This window comes from Lepidochelys olivacea, assembly GCF_965140295.1.
Source record: "Lepidochelys olivacea isolate rLepOli2 genome assembly, chromosome: 26".
Taxonomy (NCBI): Eukaryota; Metazoa; Chordata; order Testudines; family Cheloniidae; genus Lepidochelys; species Lepidochelys olivacea.
This window is the reverse complement of record NC_140436.1, coordinates 14,470,585-14,487,538: the sequence shown is the minus strand read 5'-3', so window position 1 is coordinate 14,487,538 and position 16,954 is coordinate 14,470,585.

The following is a 16,954-nucleotide window of genomic DNA, read 5'->3' as shown; positions in this document are numbered from 1 at the left end:
GCAGGGCTCTGGGCACTCCCCACACCCCAAGAGCAAGGGGCTCGTCTCCCAGGGGCTTGTTCTGCCCCAGTGCAATCCTGACTGCGCTAGGGGTTTGCATGGGTGTGGCTGCAAACCGCGCAGACAAGGCCTAAATGCCGCGTTCACGTGAGACGGAGTGGAAGTGGACCGAGGGAGGCACCCGGCTGCAACTTCAGGGTCCCGCTGATTACATCCTCAGCTCAGGAGTCCGTAGTCTCCTTCCTTCCTTCGGATCTCTCTCAAACCCTCCCCAAGAGGTGAGCCCTGATTGCTTAAACAAGAGCTGCATTCAACGCCTCTATGCCTCTTCCCTGGGGCATGCAGGAGGCCCGTGCAGGGGATATCCCACTACTCATGCCCTCTGGCAGGCTGTGAGTAACCAATCCCCCATAAATCAGTCCCACAATCACCTGCACACAGGACTCTGGCCTAGAGGAAACACACAACACTGATCACCCTGTGACTTGGTTTCCTATTACCAGGACCCTTACTCCAGGAGGCTTTGAGTCAGAACCTCAGCTGCTGTAAATCCAGACTAAAGCCAATGGAGCTGCCCATTTACACCTGCAGGGAGTCTAGCCCAAGAAGAGCTTCAGAGGCCACCTGACAAGAGGCCAAAGGGGCAGGGGAAGATCCCAACCATGTTCTTGTCTTCCTCACGTGACATCAGTGATTGGCTTTGGGGCCCACTGACTCTCAGCCCGCGTCTAGACTAGACTTTAAAGAGTGACTAAGTCTCATGGCATTTGGTTTCCTTGAAACCCCAGCTCCTGGAGTCATGTAATCACACAAGAATCTCAGCTCACACTTTTAAAAGTATGTTTTTAGCCCCCCCTGGTTGTGGCAAGAAGTTTGAGCACGTGACTTGTGTGTGCCCCAGAACCCAGCAAATCCCTTAAAACCTCGTGATGGTGTGAGCCCTAAGGCAGGTTTTGAACACCTGGGCATGGCCATACTGGATACGTTGGAAAAGTGCAACACACAGGTTCCTCTGAGAGGATGTGGTAATTTCCGTGGACTGTCGGCGAGACTCCACCAAACACATCTGTTTATTGTGTGTACTGCAGCAGTACCTGGGATGTAGACTTCAATGAAGCCATGACAAGTCACAGATGCCAAGGCCAGAAAGTCCACTGTGATCATCTAGTCCAGAGGTCCCCAAAGTGTAGGGTGTGCTCCCCCTAGGGGGGGCATGGAGGAACATCTGGGGGTGCACGGGGTCCAGGCCAGCCCCCACAGGGCTGGGGAGGGAGCACCACCCAGCCTCTCCCTGCCCCCAGCCATGTCCCCAGCCCCCAGCCCCACGCCTGGCCCTGGCCCCAGCCTCAGTGTGGCTCCATTCCCGACCCTGCGCCAGCCCCCAGCCTCGGCAGCTGGCCATGGCTCCGATCCCAGCCTGGGGCCAAGGTTGGGAGCGGAGCCACACATGGCTGCAAGCCCAGCTGCCGGCCCCACAGCAGTCTGGCTGCGGCTCCACTCCCACCCCCAGCCTTGACCCCTGGCTGCTGCCCCAGCCTCGGCCCCCAAGGGGGTCGTTGCCCACCCCCGCTCCCTGGGACTTCTGCCCCATCCAACCCCCCGTGTTCCTTGATGCCCCCCAGAACCACTGCCCCATCCACCCCCATCTCCTGACTGCCCCCAGAACCGGGCAGGAGGGTCTCGTGGGCCACCGTAGTGGGTGCCCACCCTGCCCCTAAGAGCCAGAGGGACCTGCCGGGGGGCGAGGTGAGGAGTCCCGGCAGGGCTTACCTGGGGCAGCTCCCAGGAAGCATCCGGCAGGTCCCCCTGGCTCCTAGGGGTGGGGGAGCGTAGCTGGGGGGGAGCAGGGGGAGGGGCCGCTCCCCCCACTGATCACATCAAAAGTGGCACCTTAGGCGCCAACCCCCTGGGTGCTCCGGGGCTGGAGCCCCCACGGGGAAAATTTGGTGGGAGCAGAGCCCCCCCAAGCAGCTCCCCGCCCCGCGCCCGGCCCCAGCTCACCTCCGCTCCGCCTCCCCCCCTGAACGCGCCGCCCTGCTCGGTTTCTCCACCCCACCCCCCCGCGCATCAGCTGTTCGGCGGGAAGCCGGGGGGGGGGGGGGGGCTGAGAAGCAGGCGGCGGCTTCGGGCTCAGGCCCAGGGTGGCAGAGGTGAGCTGGGGGGGGTTCCCTGTGCCCTTCCCCCCCCCCCCCCCCCGTTACCTGCTGCATCGCAGGGAGCCCTCCTCACCACCCCCCACCCCCGCTCACCTCCACCACCCTGGGCCTGAGCCCGAAGCCACCACCTGCTTCTCAGCCCCTCCCGGCTTCCTGCCGAACAGCTGATTCGCAGGAAGCTGGGGGGGGCGGAGAAGCAGGGTGGGGCAGCACGTTCAGGGGACGGGGAGCTGCTGGGGGGGGGCTCTGCACCCATCAAATTTTCCCCTTGGGGGCTCCAGCCCCGGAGCACCCCAGGAGTCAGCACCTAAGGTTCCACTTTTGGCCGGTTAAATTTAGAAGCCCTCACGGGACAACCGGTTCTAAAAGGGCTTCTACATTTAACAACCGGCTCCAGCTCACCACTGCCTTTACCCCTGTCTGCCCAAGCCGTGGCCCCACGGAGTCTGTGGGACAAAGTTTCTCCTCTGCCTTGGTGGGTCCTGCATTTTTTGGCAGATTTGCTCACCTCAGAGGTTCACAGCAGCCCTCAGTTTGGCCACTTCTGCTAGAGGCTCAGAGCAGCCGTTCACTCAGCCAACCTCATCGGGGGAAACAGAGAACAATCCCCGCAGTCTCTGTGTCCCACCTAGTGGGTCAGGGAGGGCAGATCCCTTTCCAAATTAGGCCTTCCCTTCCGGTGTTTCTCACAGACCAGGTCAACACCTCCTGTGTTGAATCAGGAATGGATGCAGGGAACCTGGGCCCACCCTCTACACCAGGTTCCAGCCCAGGGCCCTGTGGATAGCAGCTGTCTACAGTGTCCCCTTTATCAGCTGTGTGACAGCTACAACTCCCTGGGCTACTTCCCCATGGCCTTCCCCCAGCACCTTCTGTATCCTCACAGCAGGATCTTCCTCCTGAAGTCTGATCACGCTTGTACTCCTCAGTCCTCCAGCAGCCTGCCTTCTCACTCCTTGCACAGCCCCTCACTAACTGATGGGAGGTCCTTTTAAACCAGGTGTCCAGATTAGCCTGCCTGCCATAATTGATTCTAGTAAATTCTTTAATTGGCTCCAAGTGTCTTAATTAGCTTGCCTGTCTTAATTGGTTCTAGCAGGTTCCTGATTGCTCTAGGGCAGCCCCTGCTCTGGTCACACAGGGAACAGGAAACTATTTATCCATTGCCTTTGCCTTTGACCAGACTCCTGCACCCCACTGATATGGGTCTGTCACATAAGTCACTTTTTGCAGTTCACCAAACTTGGAACAGATCATTGAAATTGAACAACCATCCTAAAGGCCCTTTCTTATCTTAATCCCCTGTTAATCCCTCTGTTTATAAACAAAATTCTGACTTCCTGCCTCAGGGGCCCAAGCTGGGAGAAATCTCCTGTTTCCTCTGCAGAGCTCATTACATTGCACACTCAGGCTGCTTGCCTGAGGCTTGCCGTGTGGGGTGTGATGCCCTCCTGCCCCTCCCAACTCTGCTCATGCTAATATCGCATCTTTCGCCCTCATCTGGACGGGGCCACTACTGAGAGTCTAATGCAGGGGTGGCCAATCTGTGGCCCCGGAGCCACGTGTGGCTCTTCAGGAGTTAATAGGCGGCTCCTTGTCTAGGCGCCAACTTCCCAATGTGCCGGGGGGTGCTGACTGCTCAACCCCTGGCTCTGCCACAGGCCCTGCCCCCACTCCACCCCTTCCCGACCCTCCCCTAAGCCTGCCGTGCCCTCACTCCTCCCCCACCCTCCCAGAGCCTCCTGCACCCCACGAAACAGCTGATTGGGCGTGGGAGATGCTGCGGCAGGGCTGCCGGTGTGTGGGAGGCGCTGGGAGCGGGTGGGGTGGAGCTGATGGGGGGCTGCTGACGTATCACTGGGGCTCTTTGGCAAGGCACATGGGTAAATTCTGGCTCCTTCGCAGGCTCAGGTTGGCCACCCCTGGTCTAATCCAACCTACGAGACAGTCACTGGAAATTGCCATATGCTCAGACCAACCTGGGCGAGCTGTTTCCCTGGCTTTCTAGGAGTCAAGTGGAGGGGGCTGGAGACAAAAACCAGCTGGATGGTGTGTTGAAGGCATGCGCTCTGCGGGCACTGGGAGGAGCATTATGCCCAAGACGCAGGGGGCCAGTGGCAGAGGGGCCCTGTGCTCAGGAAGTCTGGAGCCCTGTAATCCTGTGGGATGGAAACATTGTTTGTTCTTTTTGAACCAGGGGCAAACAAACAACTGAGTTTGGTCCTGAATGCCCCACTGGGCCTTTCCTTTCCCAAGACACAAAGGAAACAGAAAGGGGATGGGGGTGGTTGAGGCACTGTGTCTTCAAGGAGGGCGTTCCAAGGGAGGTCTCCTGTTCAGCTCCGAACTTTTTATGCAGTAGTTTCCAGCAACTCGTTAAAAAATAAAGCACCTTTTACTCATCAGGGCACAATTCCTCCATGAGCCAGAGGCGCAGCTGGTGTAAACGAGCGTCACTGACTGAAGTCGCCAATTTACACCTGTCCCGGAGTGTGGGGGAGTCCAGGCCCTGCACCCCTCTCCCAGGGATTCACTGAGACTCTCAGCCAGCCAGTAAAACAGAAGGTTTATTGGACAACAGGAACACAGTCCAAAACAGAGCTTGTGGGTACACCCAGGACCCCTCAGTCAAGTCCTTCTGGGGGAGCAGGGAGCTTAGACCCCAGCCCTGGGGTTCCCTGTGTTCCTCCACCCAGCCCCAAACTGAAACTAAACCCCCCCAGCAGGTTCCCTCCTGCAGCCTCCGTCCACATTCCTGGGCAGAGGTGTTACCTCCCTCTCCCCCTCCTGGCTCAGGTGACAGGCTCTCAGGTCTCCCATCCCCAGGGCACATTCCCAGGTCAACACTCCCCCCTCCCTGCTGCGTCACATCATCACAACACCCGCAGCGGAGCTGGCTCCAAGCATCTCAGCAGAAACTCCCCCATGGTGTGACATACACAGCTGAGCGGGGGCTGCAAAGCGGCTGTTGGACAACCCCTTTGTGTAGCCGTGCCAACTGGCCTGCCTCCCCATGTCTGTATCGGTGCATTGTGGGACGCTCTGGACAGCTATCCCCCAGTGCCGCAGCAGGGGACCGGGTTCCAGGGGGAGGTGCCTGCAGAGTAGTACAATCCTCCTAAACCAGGAGGAGTGGTAGATACGCTGGAGGGGAGGGATAGGATACAGAGGGACCTAGACAAATTGGAGGATTGGGCCAAAAGAAATCTGATGAGGTTCAACAAGGACAAGTGCAGGGTCCTGCACTTAGGACTGAAGAATCCCATGCACCGCTACAGACTAGGGACCGAATGGCTCGGCAGCAGTTCTGCGGAAAAGGACCTGGGGGTGACAGTGGACGAGAAGCTGGATATGAGTCAACAGTGTGCCCTTGTTGCCAAGAAGGCCAATGGCATTTTGGGATGTATAAGTAGGGGCATAGTGAGCAGATCGAGGGACGTGATCGTTCCCCTCTATTCGACATTGGTGAGGCCTCATCTGGAGTACTGTGTCCAGTTTTGGGCCCCACACTACAAGAAGGATGTGGAAAAATTGGAGAGAGTCCCGCGAAGGGCAACAAAAATGATTGGGGGTCTGGAACACATGACTTATGAGGAGAGGCTGAGGGAACTGGGATTGTTTAGTCTGCAGAAGAGAAGAGTGAGGGGGGATTTGGTAGCTGCTTTCAACTACCTGAAAGGGGGTTCCAAAGAGGATGGCTCTAGACTGTTCTCAATGGTAGAAGAGGACAGGACAAGGAGCAATGGTCTCAAGTTGCAGTGGGGGAGGTTTAGGTTGGATATTAGGAAAAACGTTTTCACTAGGAGGGTGGTGAAACACTGGAATGCGTTACCTAGGGAGGTGGTGGAATCTCCTTCCTTAGAGGTTTTTAATGTCAGGCTTGATAAAGCCCTGGCTGGGACGATTTAGTTGGGGATTGGTCCTGCTTTGAGCAGGGGGTTGGACTAGATGACCTCCTGAGGTCCCTTCCAACCCTGATATTCTAGGATTCTAGGATTCTATGCGTGCATTCAGCTGCCATGAATTAATAAAATAAAAGGTTGTTAGAAGGAGGAGGGAGAAAAATTGTTCTTCTTAACCTCTGAGGACAGGACAAGAAGCAATGGGCTTAAATTCCAGCAAGGGAGGTTTAGGTTGGACATTAGGAAAAACGTCCCATCAGGGTGGTTAAACACTGGTACAAATTACCCAGGGAGGTTGTGGATTCTCCACCATTGGAGATTTTTAAGAGCAGGTTAGACAAACACCTGTCGGGATGGTCTAGGTAATACTTAGTCCTGCCGTGAGTGCAGGGGACTAGACTAGAGACCTCTCAAGGTCCCTTCCAGTCCTAGGATTCTGTGATGATTCTATGATTCTATCGTTAAGGGTTTCTTGAGGCAAGGTCAAATGCTAGCTGCAGGCTTGCAGTTTTTGCTAATCAGAATGGGAGGAGGGGAGAAGCGAGTGAACAACCAATGAGAATGAAAGAAAATAAGTGGATGGAGACCTTGAGTTTGGACATCTTTGATATAGGAGCTTATTATGGCTCAGATGGTTAGGAATGTTTTGTTGTTAAGTAGTTGATTGAAGTCAGGAGAGCTGATAACCCAGTAGGGGTCACTATGAGCCATGTGTTTTATAAAAGCTAGTTATAAAAAGTCTAGATAATAGAGTGTACTTGGGCGCAGTTCTCTGAAGCTATCCGGAGAGATTTTTCCCTGACCCCCTACTCCCCGGTGGGGAAGCAACTGGCCATCACGACCTGCTGCTAATTACTCGATACCATCTCAGATTTTAGGTAATTATTTGGGATATCCTAACCCTGTTGCTTGTGTGTGTGTGTGCTTAAATCTAATAAACAGTTGTTTTAGATAGATGAGTGATATAAATAAGCATGCGTTTATCAGCCAGAAGTGCTGTGTTCCCATTGATTTATTCCTGATGTCGTCTGGAGGGAAACAGTTAAGTTACCACGGCTTTGGGTTTTAAGACCTTGGGTAACAGTCTGGGGTGTACAAGCCAGCTCCATAGCCAGTCCGTGTCTGGTACAGGAGTACATGACAGTATCCTACTGCCGGATTCTCCTCTCTTGGTGGTGTAAATCTGGAGTAACTCCTCAGAAGGCAAGAGCAGTTGCAGGTGCTCAGTATCTGTGAAAATCAGGCCGCTAATTTAGGTATCTAAATAAGGAGTTAGGTACCTGTGTTTGAGAACTCTCACCAACAGCTATTGTACTGTCAGCCCTTATTGAAAAGAGATGAATGGCAGAGAGGTCTATAGATGTAACCGGGTCCTTTGGCCATGGCTCTCAAATCCTATAGAATTGACTAGACAATCACCATAGGCCTTTTTGAACAGCTCTACAGAATTCTACAGCAGGGCTATTTATTACTGTAGCGGGGCGGTTACCCCGCTCCTGGGATAAAAGGAGTGAGAGCAGCTGAGGGAGGCCGGCTGGGGAGTTGGCCACAGGTGTGGCTAGCTCAATCAGGGCACAGCTGGCCCTGATAAGAGGGCTGGGAGCTAGGCAGGGGTGAGTCTCATGCCAGCTTGGACTGGGAACGACCTGGCTGCCTGGGAACAGAGGGCACCTGATGCAGAGCAGAGCAGAGCAGAGCAGAGCTGGGGAAGGGCAAGAGCAAGAGCAAGAGGAGCTGGGGAGCTCCAGCCTGGCAACTCCCCAGGCTGAGACCTTGTTAAGGCCTAAGGAGGTAGTGGGCTGGGAGGAGCAGCCCAGGGATAGGCAGAGGCAGCTGGTCCAACCCCCTTGCCAATGAGGAGTGGCCATTACAGACTGCAGTTTGCCCCGGTGAGTGGGAGTCGATGATGACTGGCAGTAGCCACTGAGGTAAGGTGGGTATAGGGGGTTGGGATTCCCCTGGGAGTGTGGGGGCACTGCCATGGGGCAGCACCCCAGCTTGAGAGAGCACCGGGGTGCGGGAGGGACATGGGGCCTGCGGCAGGTGAGACACTGGCCAGCAGGGGGCGCTCCGAGGCTGAGGAGCTAATTCCTGAGCCTGACCAGCAGAAGGCGCCGCGGCGGTGAGTGCTTGGCATGCTACAATTACATTTTATAAGATGGTTCAAAGGAACCACAGATGATTTACTGTGAACTTTTCCGTAAGTAAGGGATTTTCCACTACAACAGCCCCTGACAGTTACAGTCTGCAGTGTGCGAGCAGTATGACCAGGCCCCCCTAATTGAATTAAAATCCTGGATGGTCCAAAGGCATCTCTAATACACCTTGTGTACTCTTCAATAATAGTTTACAAGAAATAGCTGTTTACAGTGTAGTGGTGCCAAGATTGTCCAAAGGTGAAGTAATGGCTTTAAACTAATAAAAGACTAACGTGGAAATAAAGGAAAACTCTTCCTTCTGGGAAGGCCCATTCGATAAGAAAAGCTATTGTGATAGCCTCGGCCAGAAAGTGATTAAGGTACTGTGCTCGCGAGCGGGGTTGAAGATGGTAGTGAAGAACAGCACTGCCCAACCCTCCGTGTTCAGAAATCAGGAGTCCCCCAAACGGTGAGACTGGTTTCAAAATCCTAAATGTCAGCCTCTGTTTTTCTGTTTTCTGGTATCTGCCTTTAGGGGGTCACGTCTTCAAGCGTTTCTCCACAATTATGAGGGCGAGAAATGTTTTTTAATGAAAGCCGAGATCACAGAGATCCAGGAGCTGGGGGTTTCAGAAAAATAGCAACTAGTGTGAGACTTGTAATGAAATCATGAAAGCTGGCAACGTTGGATAATGTACGGGGTATGTCAGCAACAAGGCTTTTGACTGTTAGAGCATTGCTGTTCTGCAAGATGGCAAAATATACTGTACATAGAACAGAGCAACAGAACTGCGTGACTAACAGATCCCTCTTCCAGAACACCTGTCAAACCCTAGGAATCGCATCCATACAGTGTCACACAGGTGTGCTCTAGGGCCACCATCATAACATAGCAGCTAGCCTGTCAAATGGGGTGTAACATAACAGCCATGCATTTGACTGCAGCTCAGGCTCTTGCTGGTTCAAGTTCTCCTTGACCATAAGATGGGGTTTCAGGAAGAAGAAAGCCAAGGAATGTGTGGGCCCCTTATTGAATGAGGGAGGCAACCTAGTGACAGAGGATGTGGAAAAAGCTAATGTACTCAATGCTTTTTTTGCCTCTGTTTTCACTAACAAGGTCAGCTCCCAGACTGCTGCGCTGGGCATCACAAAATGGGGAAGAGATGGCCAGCCCTCTGTGGAGATAGAGGTGGTTAGGGACTATTTAGAAAAGCTGGACGTGCACAAGTCCATGGGGCCGGACGAGTTGCATCCGAGAGTGCTGAAGGAATTGGCGGCTGTGACTGCAGAGCCATTGGCCATTATCTTTGAAAACTCGTGGCGAACCGGGGAAGTCCCGGATGACTGGAAAAAGGCTAATGTAGTGCCCATCTTTAAAAAAGGGAAGAAGGAGGATCCTGGGAACTACAGGCCAGTCAGCCTCACTTCAGTCCCTGGAAAAATCATGGAGCAGGTCCTCAAAGAATCAATCCTGAAGCACTTACATGAGAGGAAAGTGATCAGGAACAGCCAGCATGGATTCACCAAGGGAAGGTCATGCCTGACTAATCTAATTGCCTTTTATGATGAGATTACTGGTTCTGTGGATGAAGGGAAAGCAGTGGATGTATTGTTTCTTGACTTTAGCAAAGCTTTTGACACGGTCTCCCACAGTATTCTTGTCAGCAAGTTAAGGAAGTATGGGCTGGATGAATGCACTACAAGGTGGGTAGAAAGCTGGCTAGATTGTTGGGCTCAAAGGGTAGTGATCAATGGCTCCATATCTAGTTGGCAGCCGGTATCAAGTGGAGTACCCCAAGGGTCGGTCCTGGGGCCGGTTTTGTTCAATATCTTCATAAATGATCTGGAGGATGGTGTGGATTGCACTCTCAGCAAATTTGCGGATGATACTAAACTGGGAGGAGTGGTAGATACGCTGGAGGGGAGGGATAGGATACAGAAAGACCTAGACAAATTGGAGGATTGGGCCAAAAGAAATCTGATGAGGTTCAATAAGGATAAGTGCAGGGTCCTGCACTTAGGACGGAAGAACCCAATGCACAGCTACAGACTAGGGACCGAATGGCTAGGCAGCAGTTCTGCGGAAAAGGACCTAGGGGTGACAGTGGACGAGAAGCTGGATATGAGTCAGCAGTGTGCCCTTGTTGCCAAGAAGGCCAATGGCATTTTGGGATGTATAAGTAGGGGCATAGCGAGCAGATCGAGGGACGTGATCGTTCCCCTCTATTCGACATTGGTGAGGCCTCATCTGGAGTACTGTGTCCAGTTTTGGGCCCCACACTTCAAGAAGGATGTGGATAATTTGGAGAGAGTCCAGTGAAGGGCAACAAAAATGATTAGGGGACTGGAACACATGAGTTATGAGGAGAGGCTGAGGGAGCTGGGATTGTTTAGCCTGCAGAAGAGAAGAATGAGGGGGGATTTGATAGCTGCTTTCAACTACCTGAAAGGGGGTTCCAAAGAGGATGGCTCTAGACTGTTCTCAATGGTAGCAGATGACAGAACGAGGAGTAATGGTCTCAAGTTGCAGTGGGGAAGGTTTAGATTGGATATTAGGAAAAACTTTTTCACTAAGAGGGTGGTGAAACACTGGAATGCGTTACCTAGGGAGGTGGTAGAATCTCCTTCCTTAGAGGTTTTTAAGGTCAGGCTTGACAAAGCCCTGGCTGGGATGATTTAGTTGGGGATTGGTCCTGCTTTGAGCAGGGGGTTGGACTAGATGACCTTCTGGGGTCTCTTCCAACCCTGATATTCTATGATTCTAAGAACTGCTGTCAAGAGATGGGGTCCGTTTGACCATGAAGGGGAAGAGCATCTTCATACAGTGACTTGCCAACCTGGTGAAGAGGGTCTGTTGTATTGATCTCCAGGGTCAAAAAAGTGAAAGGTGTTTCTAAACTCTGTGACAGTCCCACATTCAAACAGTGATGGGTCTAGGGGGTTCTACAGAGGCCTTGGGCTACTCAGGCAAAGACCCAAAAGCATTAATTCTAAAGTGGAAAATTCAATGCGCAACACCCAGAAATAAAAACAAGAAACTGGAATGGAGGGATTATGCAAAACAAACAATGAAAACCTATTAAAGTCTCTCTCCTTTTGGAGTCTGTTATTTTCATTAACAATCTTTCTTTGATGAAAAGAAAAGGGTTAATTTATTCTCAGCCCTGATCATAGAATCATAGAATATCAGGGTTGGAAGGGACCTCAGGAGATCATCTAGTCCAACCCACTGCTCAAAGCAGGACCAATCCCCAACTAAAAAATCCCAGCCAGCTGATGTTTGAAGGGTATTCACTTCTCTGGATTTTTAACAAACACACAGCAACAGGTGGGGGAAATATGGCTTTTGTTGATCTGCACACAATATTTTAAAATTCTGCAAAACTCTGCATATATTATTTGTCAAAATAACACAATATAATCACACCAGTTTCAATTATTTTGGTAATTTATTTCAAAATACCTATCAGCAAATGTTACAGACAACAACAAAAATTCAGGAAATGCTTTTTGACAAATAGATTCCTTACTAGGCATATTAATACAGAACGTTTAGTAATAATTAATTTAAACTACAATACAGAAACGTATTTCCTGCGCCCCTCAGAAGCAGTGCAAAGGCTTGGGGGAGTCAGGGTAAGTGGGAGAAGTAAGGAGCAGGGTATTTGGAGGGACGGATTCTTAGGGAGTTGGGCGCTTCCCCCGGGCAGACTCTGGCTGACCACAGCCTCTCCCACTCAGTCAGGCACATCTGCCCCCTGTCCCCATGTGTCCCTGCATCCCCACTCCCCCGTGTGTCCCTGCACTGCCACTCAGCCATCCCCTGCCCCCATCCCCAGGTGGCCCTGCACCCCCACTCCCATTCATCCCCAGCCCTATTCTGTCCTCCTCACTAGCCCTTCTGAATCCCAATGTATGTAACCCCCCCAACAGCCCCATGTGCCCCCCTCTGTTTGCCCCCCCATATCCTATCACTCCACACCTGGCCCCACAGACATGTCGCCGTGAGAAAAGCAGCCTCCGCTCTCTCCCCGTCCACTGCTGGCTGCTGCAGTGAGCTGGCTGCCCTCTATTCTGGCACCGTAGCAGCCCCGGGTGGGCAAAGGCATAAATGCAGTGCCTCTCCGGCAGAACGAATTTTCTGTGGAGAAAAAAAAAATTTTGGGGGGCTTTGAGCAGGGGGTTGGACTAGATCACCGCCTGAGGTCTCTTCCAACCCTGATCTTCTATGGTGCTATGAATTCTGCACGTGTGCAGTAGCGCAGAACTCCCCCAGGAGTAGCTGATCTCTTTAGAGCGCTGGACGGCTGGTCGGTCATGATTGGATGCTTTGGCTGGTAGGTCGACCACAAACATCTGTTGCTCGGACCCTGGCTCACATTGTGGTCAGGGACATCATTTTGTTGCGTCTTTTCTCCTTAGGCAGGGCAGGGTTGTGAACGTCTCATCTCACTGTGCTGATGCAGCGCAGCTGATTTCAGAGTGAGCGACAGGATAGAAGGAAAGACGAGGAGCAGAAAGTAACACAAAAAGAAGGGAAACAGAACATGAGCTTTTAAGTGCCTCTGCAGTGCTGGGAATTAGGTAACCCCACAGATGACTGAGGACTGGATGTCATGATGGTATGATGGCATCCGGGACGCAAGGGGAAAAACAAAAGTTCCTTAAACAAGAGTAAGGCCTAATGGCCTTCCTCTTGGGAAGAAATCCCTTCGGTCTGGTCTGCTCCTTCTGTCTTGGGGTCAGGAAAGATTAGGTGGGGTGACAGGAGCTGGGACAAGGCGATCGGAGTTGGGATTCATTGAGCTGACATATGGTGGGAAGAGATGTAAAAAAGTTCTACCAATCCCAAAAGATCAGACCATTGCCTCCAGCTCTTACCCAAATATACACTTACAGCCAATTCTTATGATCTAAACTAAAATTTATTAAAAAAGAAAAGAGAGTGAGTGTTGGTTAAAAGATCAGTACACATACAGACATGAGTATAATGCTTGAGGTTCAGATTTATAACAGAGATGGAGAGCTTTGCAGATGCAAAGAGTTCTTTCAGAAATGGTTCATAGGTTATAGTCCAATGTTTGTATTCAGCGTGGTCCACTCAGAACTGGGATCTCAGTCCCTGTGGCTTGGGCTTCCCCTGCATGAAACCTCAAGCAGATCTGAGATGACAGGATCAGGACCCAAGCCAGTTTTTATACAGTTTCAGGCCCTCTTGTAACAGCACAAAAAAGCCTAAAATAAAAACCATACCTAATCAGCAAACAAACTACCTAAATCCAAAAAGCTCAAATGATAACCCTCCAAATAAATAAATAAAATAAACAGGTTAACCCTAAGTAAAATTAAAAAACCCTTTTTTGTGTTTATGCACAGTGCTAAAATCTAAACTCAAATACAAAATATGCATCACACCCCTACCTTTTAATTCACCGCCCCCCCATAATATAATTAAATTAAAAAGCCTATGCAAAAATTAAAAAAATACCCCATCAAATACACTGGCCTCAGAAACAAATTGTCTACATAAAAGCCATGGTATATCAAAATACTTGTAATAAATGTAATATTAATATTAAATATTGAAATAAATGTAATGTTAATAAATACCCCTGTAACCATGTAAAGTGTGAACAAGGAGATCAATCTGTAACTGATTGTGAACAATCAGTTGAGATAGCTGATCCGAAAGTAGTGGGTTATCTCAATGTAAAGTGTATAATTTAAAAAAAACAACATAAACCTTTAAGGTCATATGGTAATAATGCTTCTCAGTTATTACCTGTAAATAAACTTAAAGCTTAGCACAGCAAAAAAACATTCCAAACCTGGTCTGTTGTATATAAAAAAAAACCTAAGGTACATCAAGCGGAGTGCCCCAGGGGTCGGTCCTGGGGCTGGTTTTGTTCAACATCTGCATTAATGATCTGGAGGACGGCATGGATTGCACCCTCAGCAAGTTCGCAGATGACACTACGCTGGAGGGTAGGGATAGGATACAGAGGGACCTAGACAAATTAGAGGATTGCGCCAAAAGAAATCTGATGAGGTTCAACAAGGACAAGTGCAGAGTCCTGCACTTAGGAAGGAAGAATCCCATGCAGTGCTACAGGCTGGAGACCGACTGGCTAGGCAGCAGTTCTGCAGAAAAGGACCTGGGGGTTACAGTGGACGAGAAGCTGAATATTGTTAAGAATTACACCTGGTAGGACACGCATACAACTGCTGCGAATTACACCTGATAGGACACGCACAGTTCGAATCTAGGCTGAGGCACAGAAACAAAGTCCACAACTGCAGAGTTCCCAAAAAACACTAAGTTTATTACGCTCGAGCGTGGTGCCCCCCTGCTAGCCAGGGGGGGACCACGAATATAGATTATACAAAGGTTATATACTTTTTAGCAAAGCATGTTGCCCTCGTGCATCAGAAACCTTAGCCAATAAACAAACCCTTGTCTTATCTACCACCTATCCCTGCTTGGTGCATTCCTCGTGCTATACCAGTATGTTAATTACACAGCATGGTCCTAAAGCCATGCATCAGTAACTTTTATTATCAGAATGGGAGGCCTCACATCAAGGCCAAGAGACAGGGAGTTAGAGACTGACAAAAACCAGATACTGGGAGTCAAGGCAGGCTGGAGACAAGGAGGAGAATTTTCACAGGGATTCAGTATCTAAGGATCACTCCTCCTGGTGTATGATGTGCTGGCATTCAAACAATGGTGGGCCCCAAACCAAAATGGAGTCACATGTGCAAACTTTTCCTTAACAATATGAGTCAACTGTGTGCACTTGTTGCCAAGAAGGCCAATGGCATATTGGGCTGCATTAGTAGGAGCATTGCCAGCAGATCAAGGGAAGTGATTGTTCCCCTCTATTTGGCATTGGTGAGGCCACATCTGGAGTATTGTGTCCAGTTTTGGTCCCCCACTACAGAAGGGATGGGACAAATTGGAGAGAGTCCAGCAGAGGGCAACAAAGGCCGGGGCACATGACATACGAGGAGAGGCTGAGGGAACAGGAGTTATTTAGTCTGCAGAAGAGAAGAGTGAGGGTGGATTTGATAGCAGCCTTCAACTAACTGAAGGGGGGTTCCAAAGAGGATGGAGCTCGGCTGTTCTCAGTGGTGGCAGATGACAGAACAAGGAGCAATGGTCTCAAGTTGCAATGGGGGAGGTTTAGGTTGGATATTCGGAAACATTATTTCACTAGGAGGGTGGTGAAGCACTGGAATGGGTTCCCTAGGAAGGTGGTGGAATCTCCATCCTTAGCGGTTTTTAAGGCAAGGTGCCTTGCCATAAACAAGGTGTCTTGCCATAAAACCTTGGGTTCGTCTTGCCAAGACTTCCCCGGAGCATCGTGTCATGACCGACAGAACCCGGCCACTAAATTGATCCGGACTCTAAACTGGTAACTGTAACATCGACTGGCGGGACAGTGTGTGTGCGTGTGTGGTGTAATTGAATGCATATGCTAGTTATTGTATCTTCAATAAATGCGGCATATTGCCTTTTCCCCTTAAAAAAATCCGGTGTGCTTCTTATAAGCATAACACTAGGTATATAAAAAAGGTGACCTTTACAGAGCGCTAAATGTTAGGTGGGGGGAACAGAAAATTACAATAGGGTCATAGAAGCAACAAGAAGCAGAACAGTGGAAGAATCTGCTCAGCATCTGAGATGTCTATACGTAAATGCAAGGAGTATGGGGAATAACCAGGAAGAACTGGAGTCATTAGTACATACCCTAAATTGATTGGCATCACAGAGATTTGGTGGGATAAATCTCATGACTGGACTATTGGTAGAGAGGGGGTTTGCTTGCTCAGGAAGGACAGGCCTGGAATAAAGGGAGAAGGTGTTGTAAACATCTAGAATATATACAGAAGGAGGTGAGAGGCAGACTAGTTGAAAGTCTGTGGGTGACGATAAAAGTGGAAAAAAACCAGGGGGGATAGCGTCATGATAAGGGTCTACTATAGACCACCAAATCAGGAGAAGGCCGTAGATGAGGTTTGTCTAGAACAAATAACGGCAATATCCAAACACAAGACCTGGAGGAATGCCGGACCATGACTGCCTAGACAGCTGTGCAATAGTAATACAGCAAAACACAGTATGTCCAATAAGCTCTTGGACTGCATTGGGGACTACGCTTTGTTTCAGAGGGTGGAGTACGCTACCAAGGGGACAACCATTTTAGACTTGACTGGGACTAACAGGGAGGAATTGGTAGCAAACCTGAAGGTGGAAAACAACTTGGGTGAAAGTGACCATGAAAAGATATATTTCATTATTGTAAGGAAAGGAAAGCATGAGAGCAGCGGAATAGGGACAATGGACTTCCAAAAAGTAGCCTTTGACAAACTCAGAACTGGTAGGTGAGGTGTGTGGTCCCCATTTGTATTTCAATACCTGCCCTCCATCCCCTCAGCTGCGGACTAGCATATTCAGCGGTGATAGGGTCACTGGAGAGGCACGGCCTATTATAACCTCAGCTGGAAGCACGAGAAGATGCATAACACAGGTGTGGGTCAACGGACGCTGCTACGAAAACCTTCCGGCTCAAGCGCACGGCACACATATGCACCCACAATTGGACTACAGATGAGGATCACATATCTTGAAGAACCTCCAGTTACAGGTAAGCAACCTCCTCTTTCAGTATGGCCAAATGGAAGGTCATATATCTAGGAGTCGGACTGAAATCAACAAGATGAAATTCAGTATAATTTCAGGGAAATAACTGCTTAG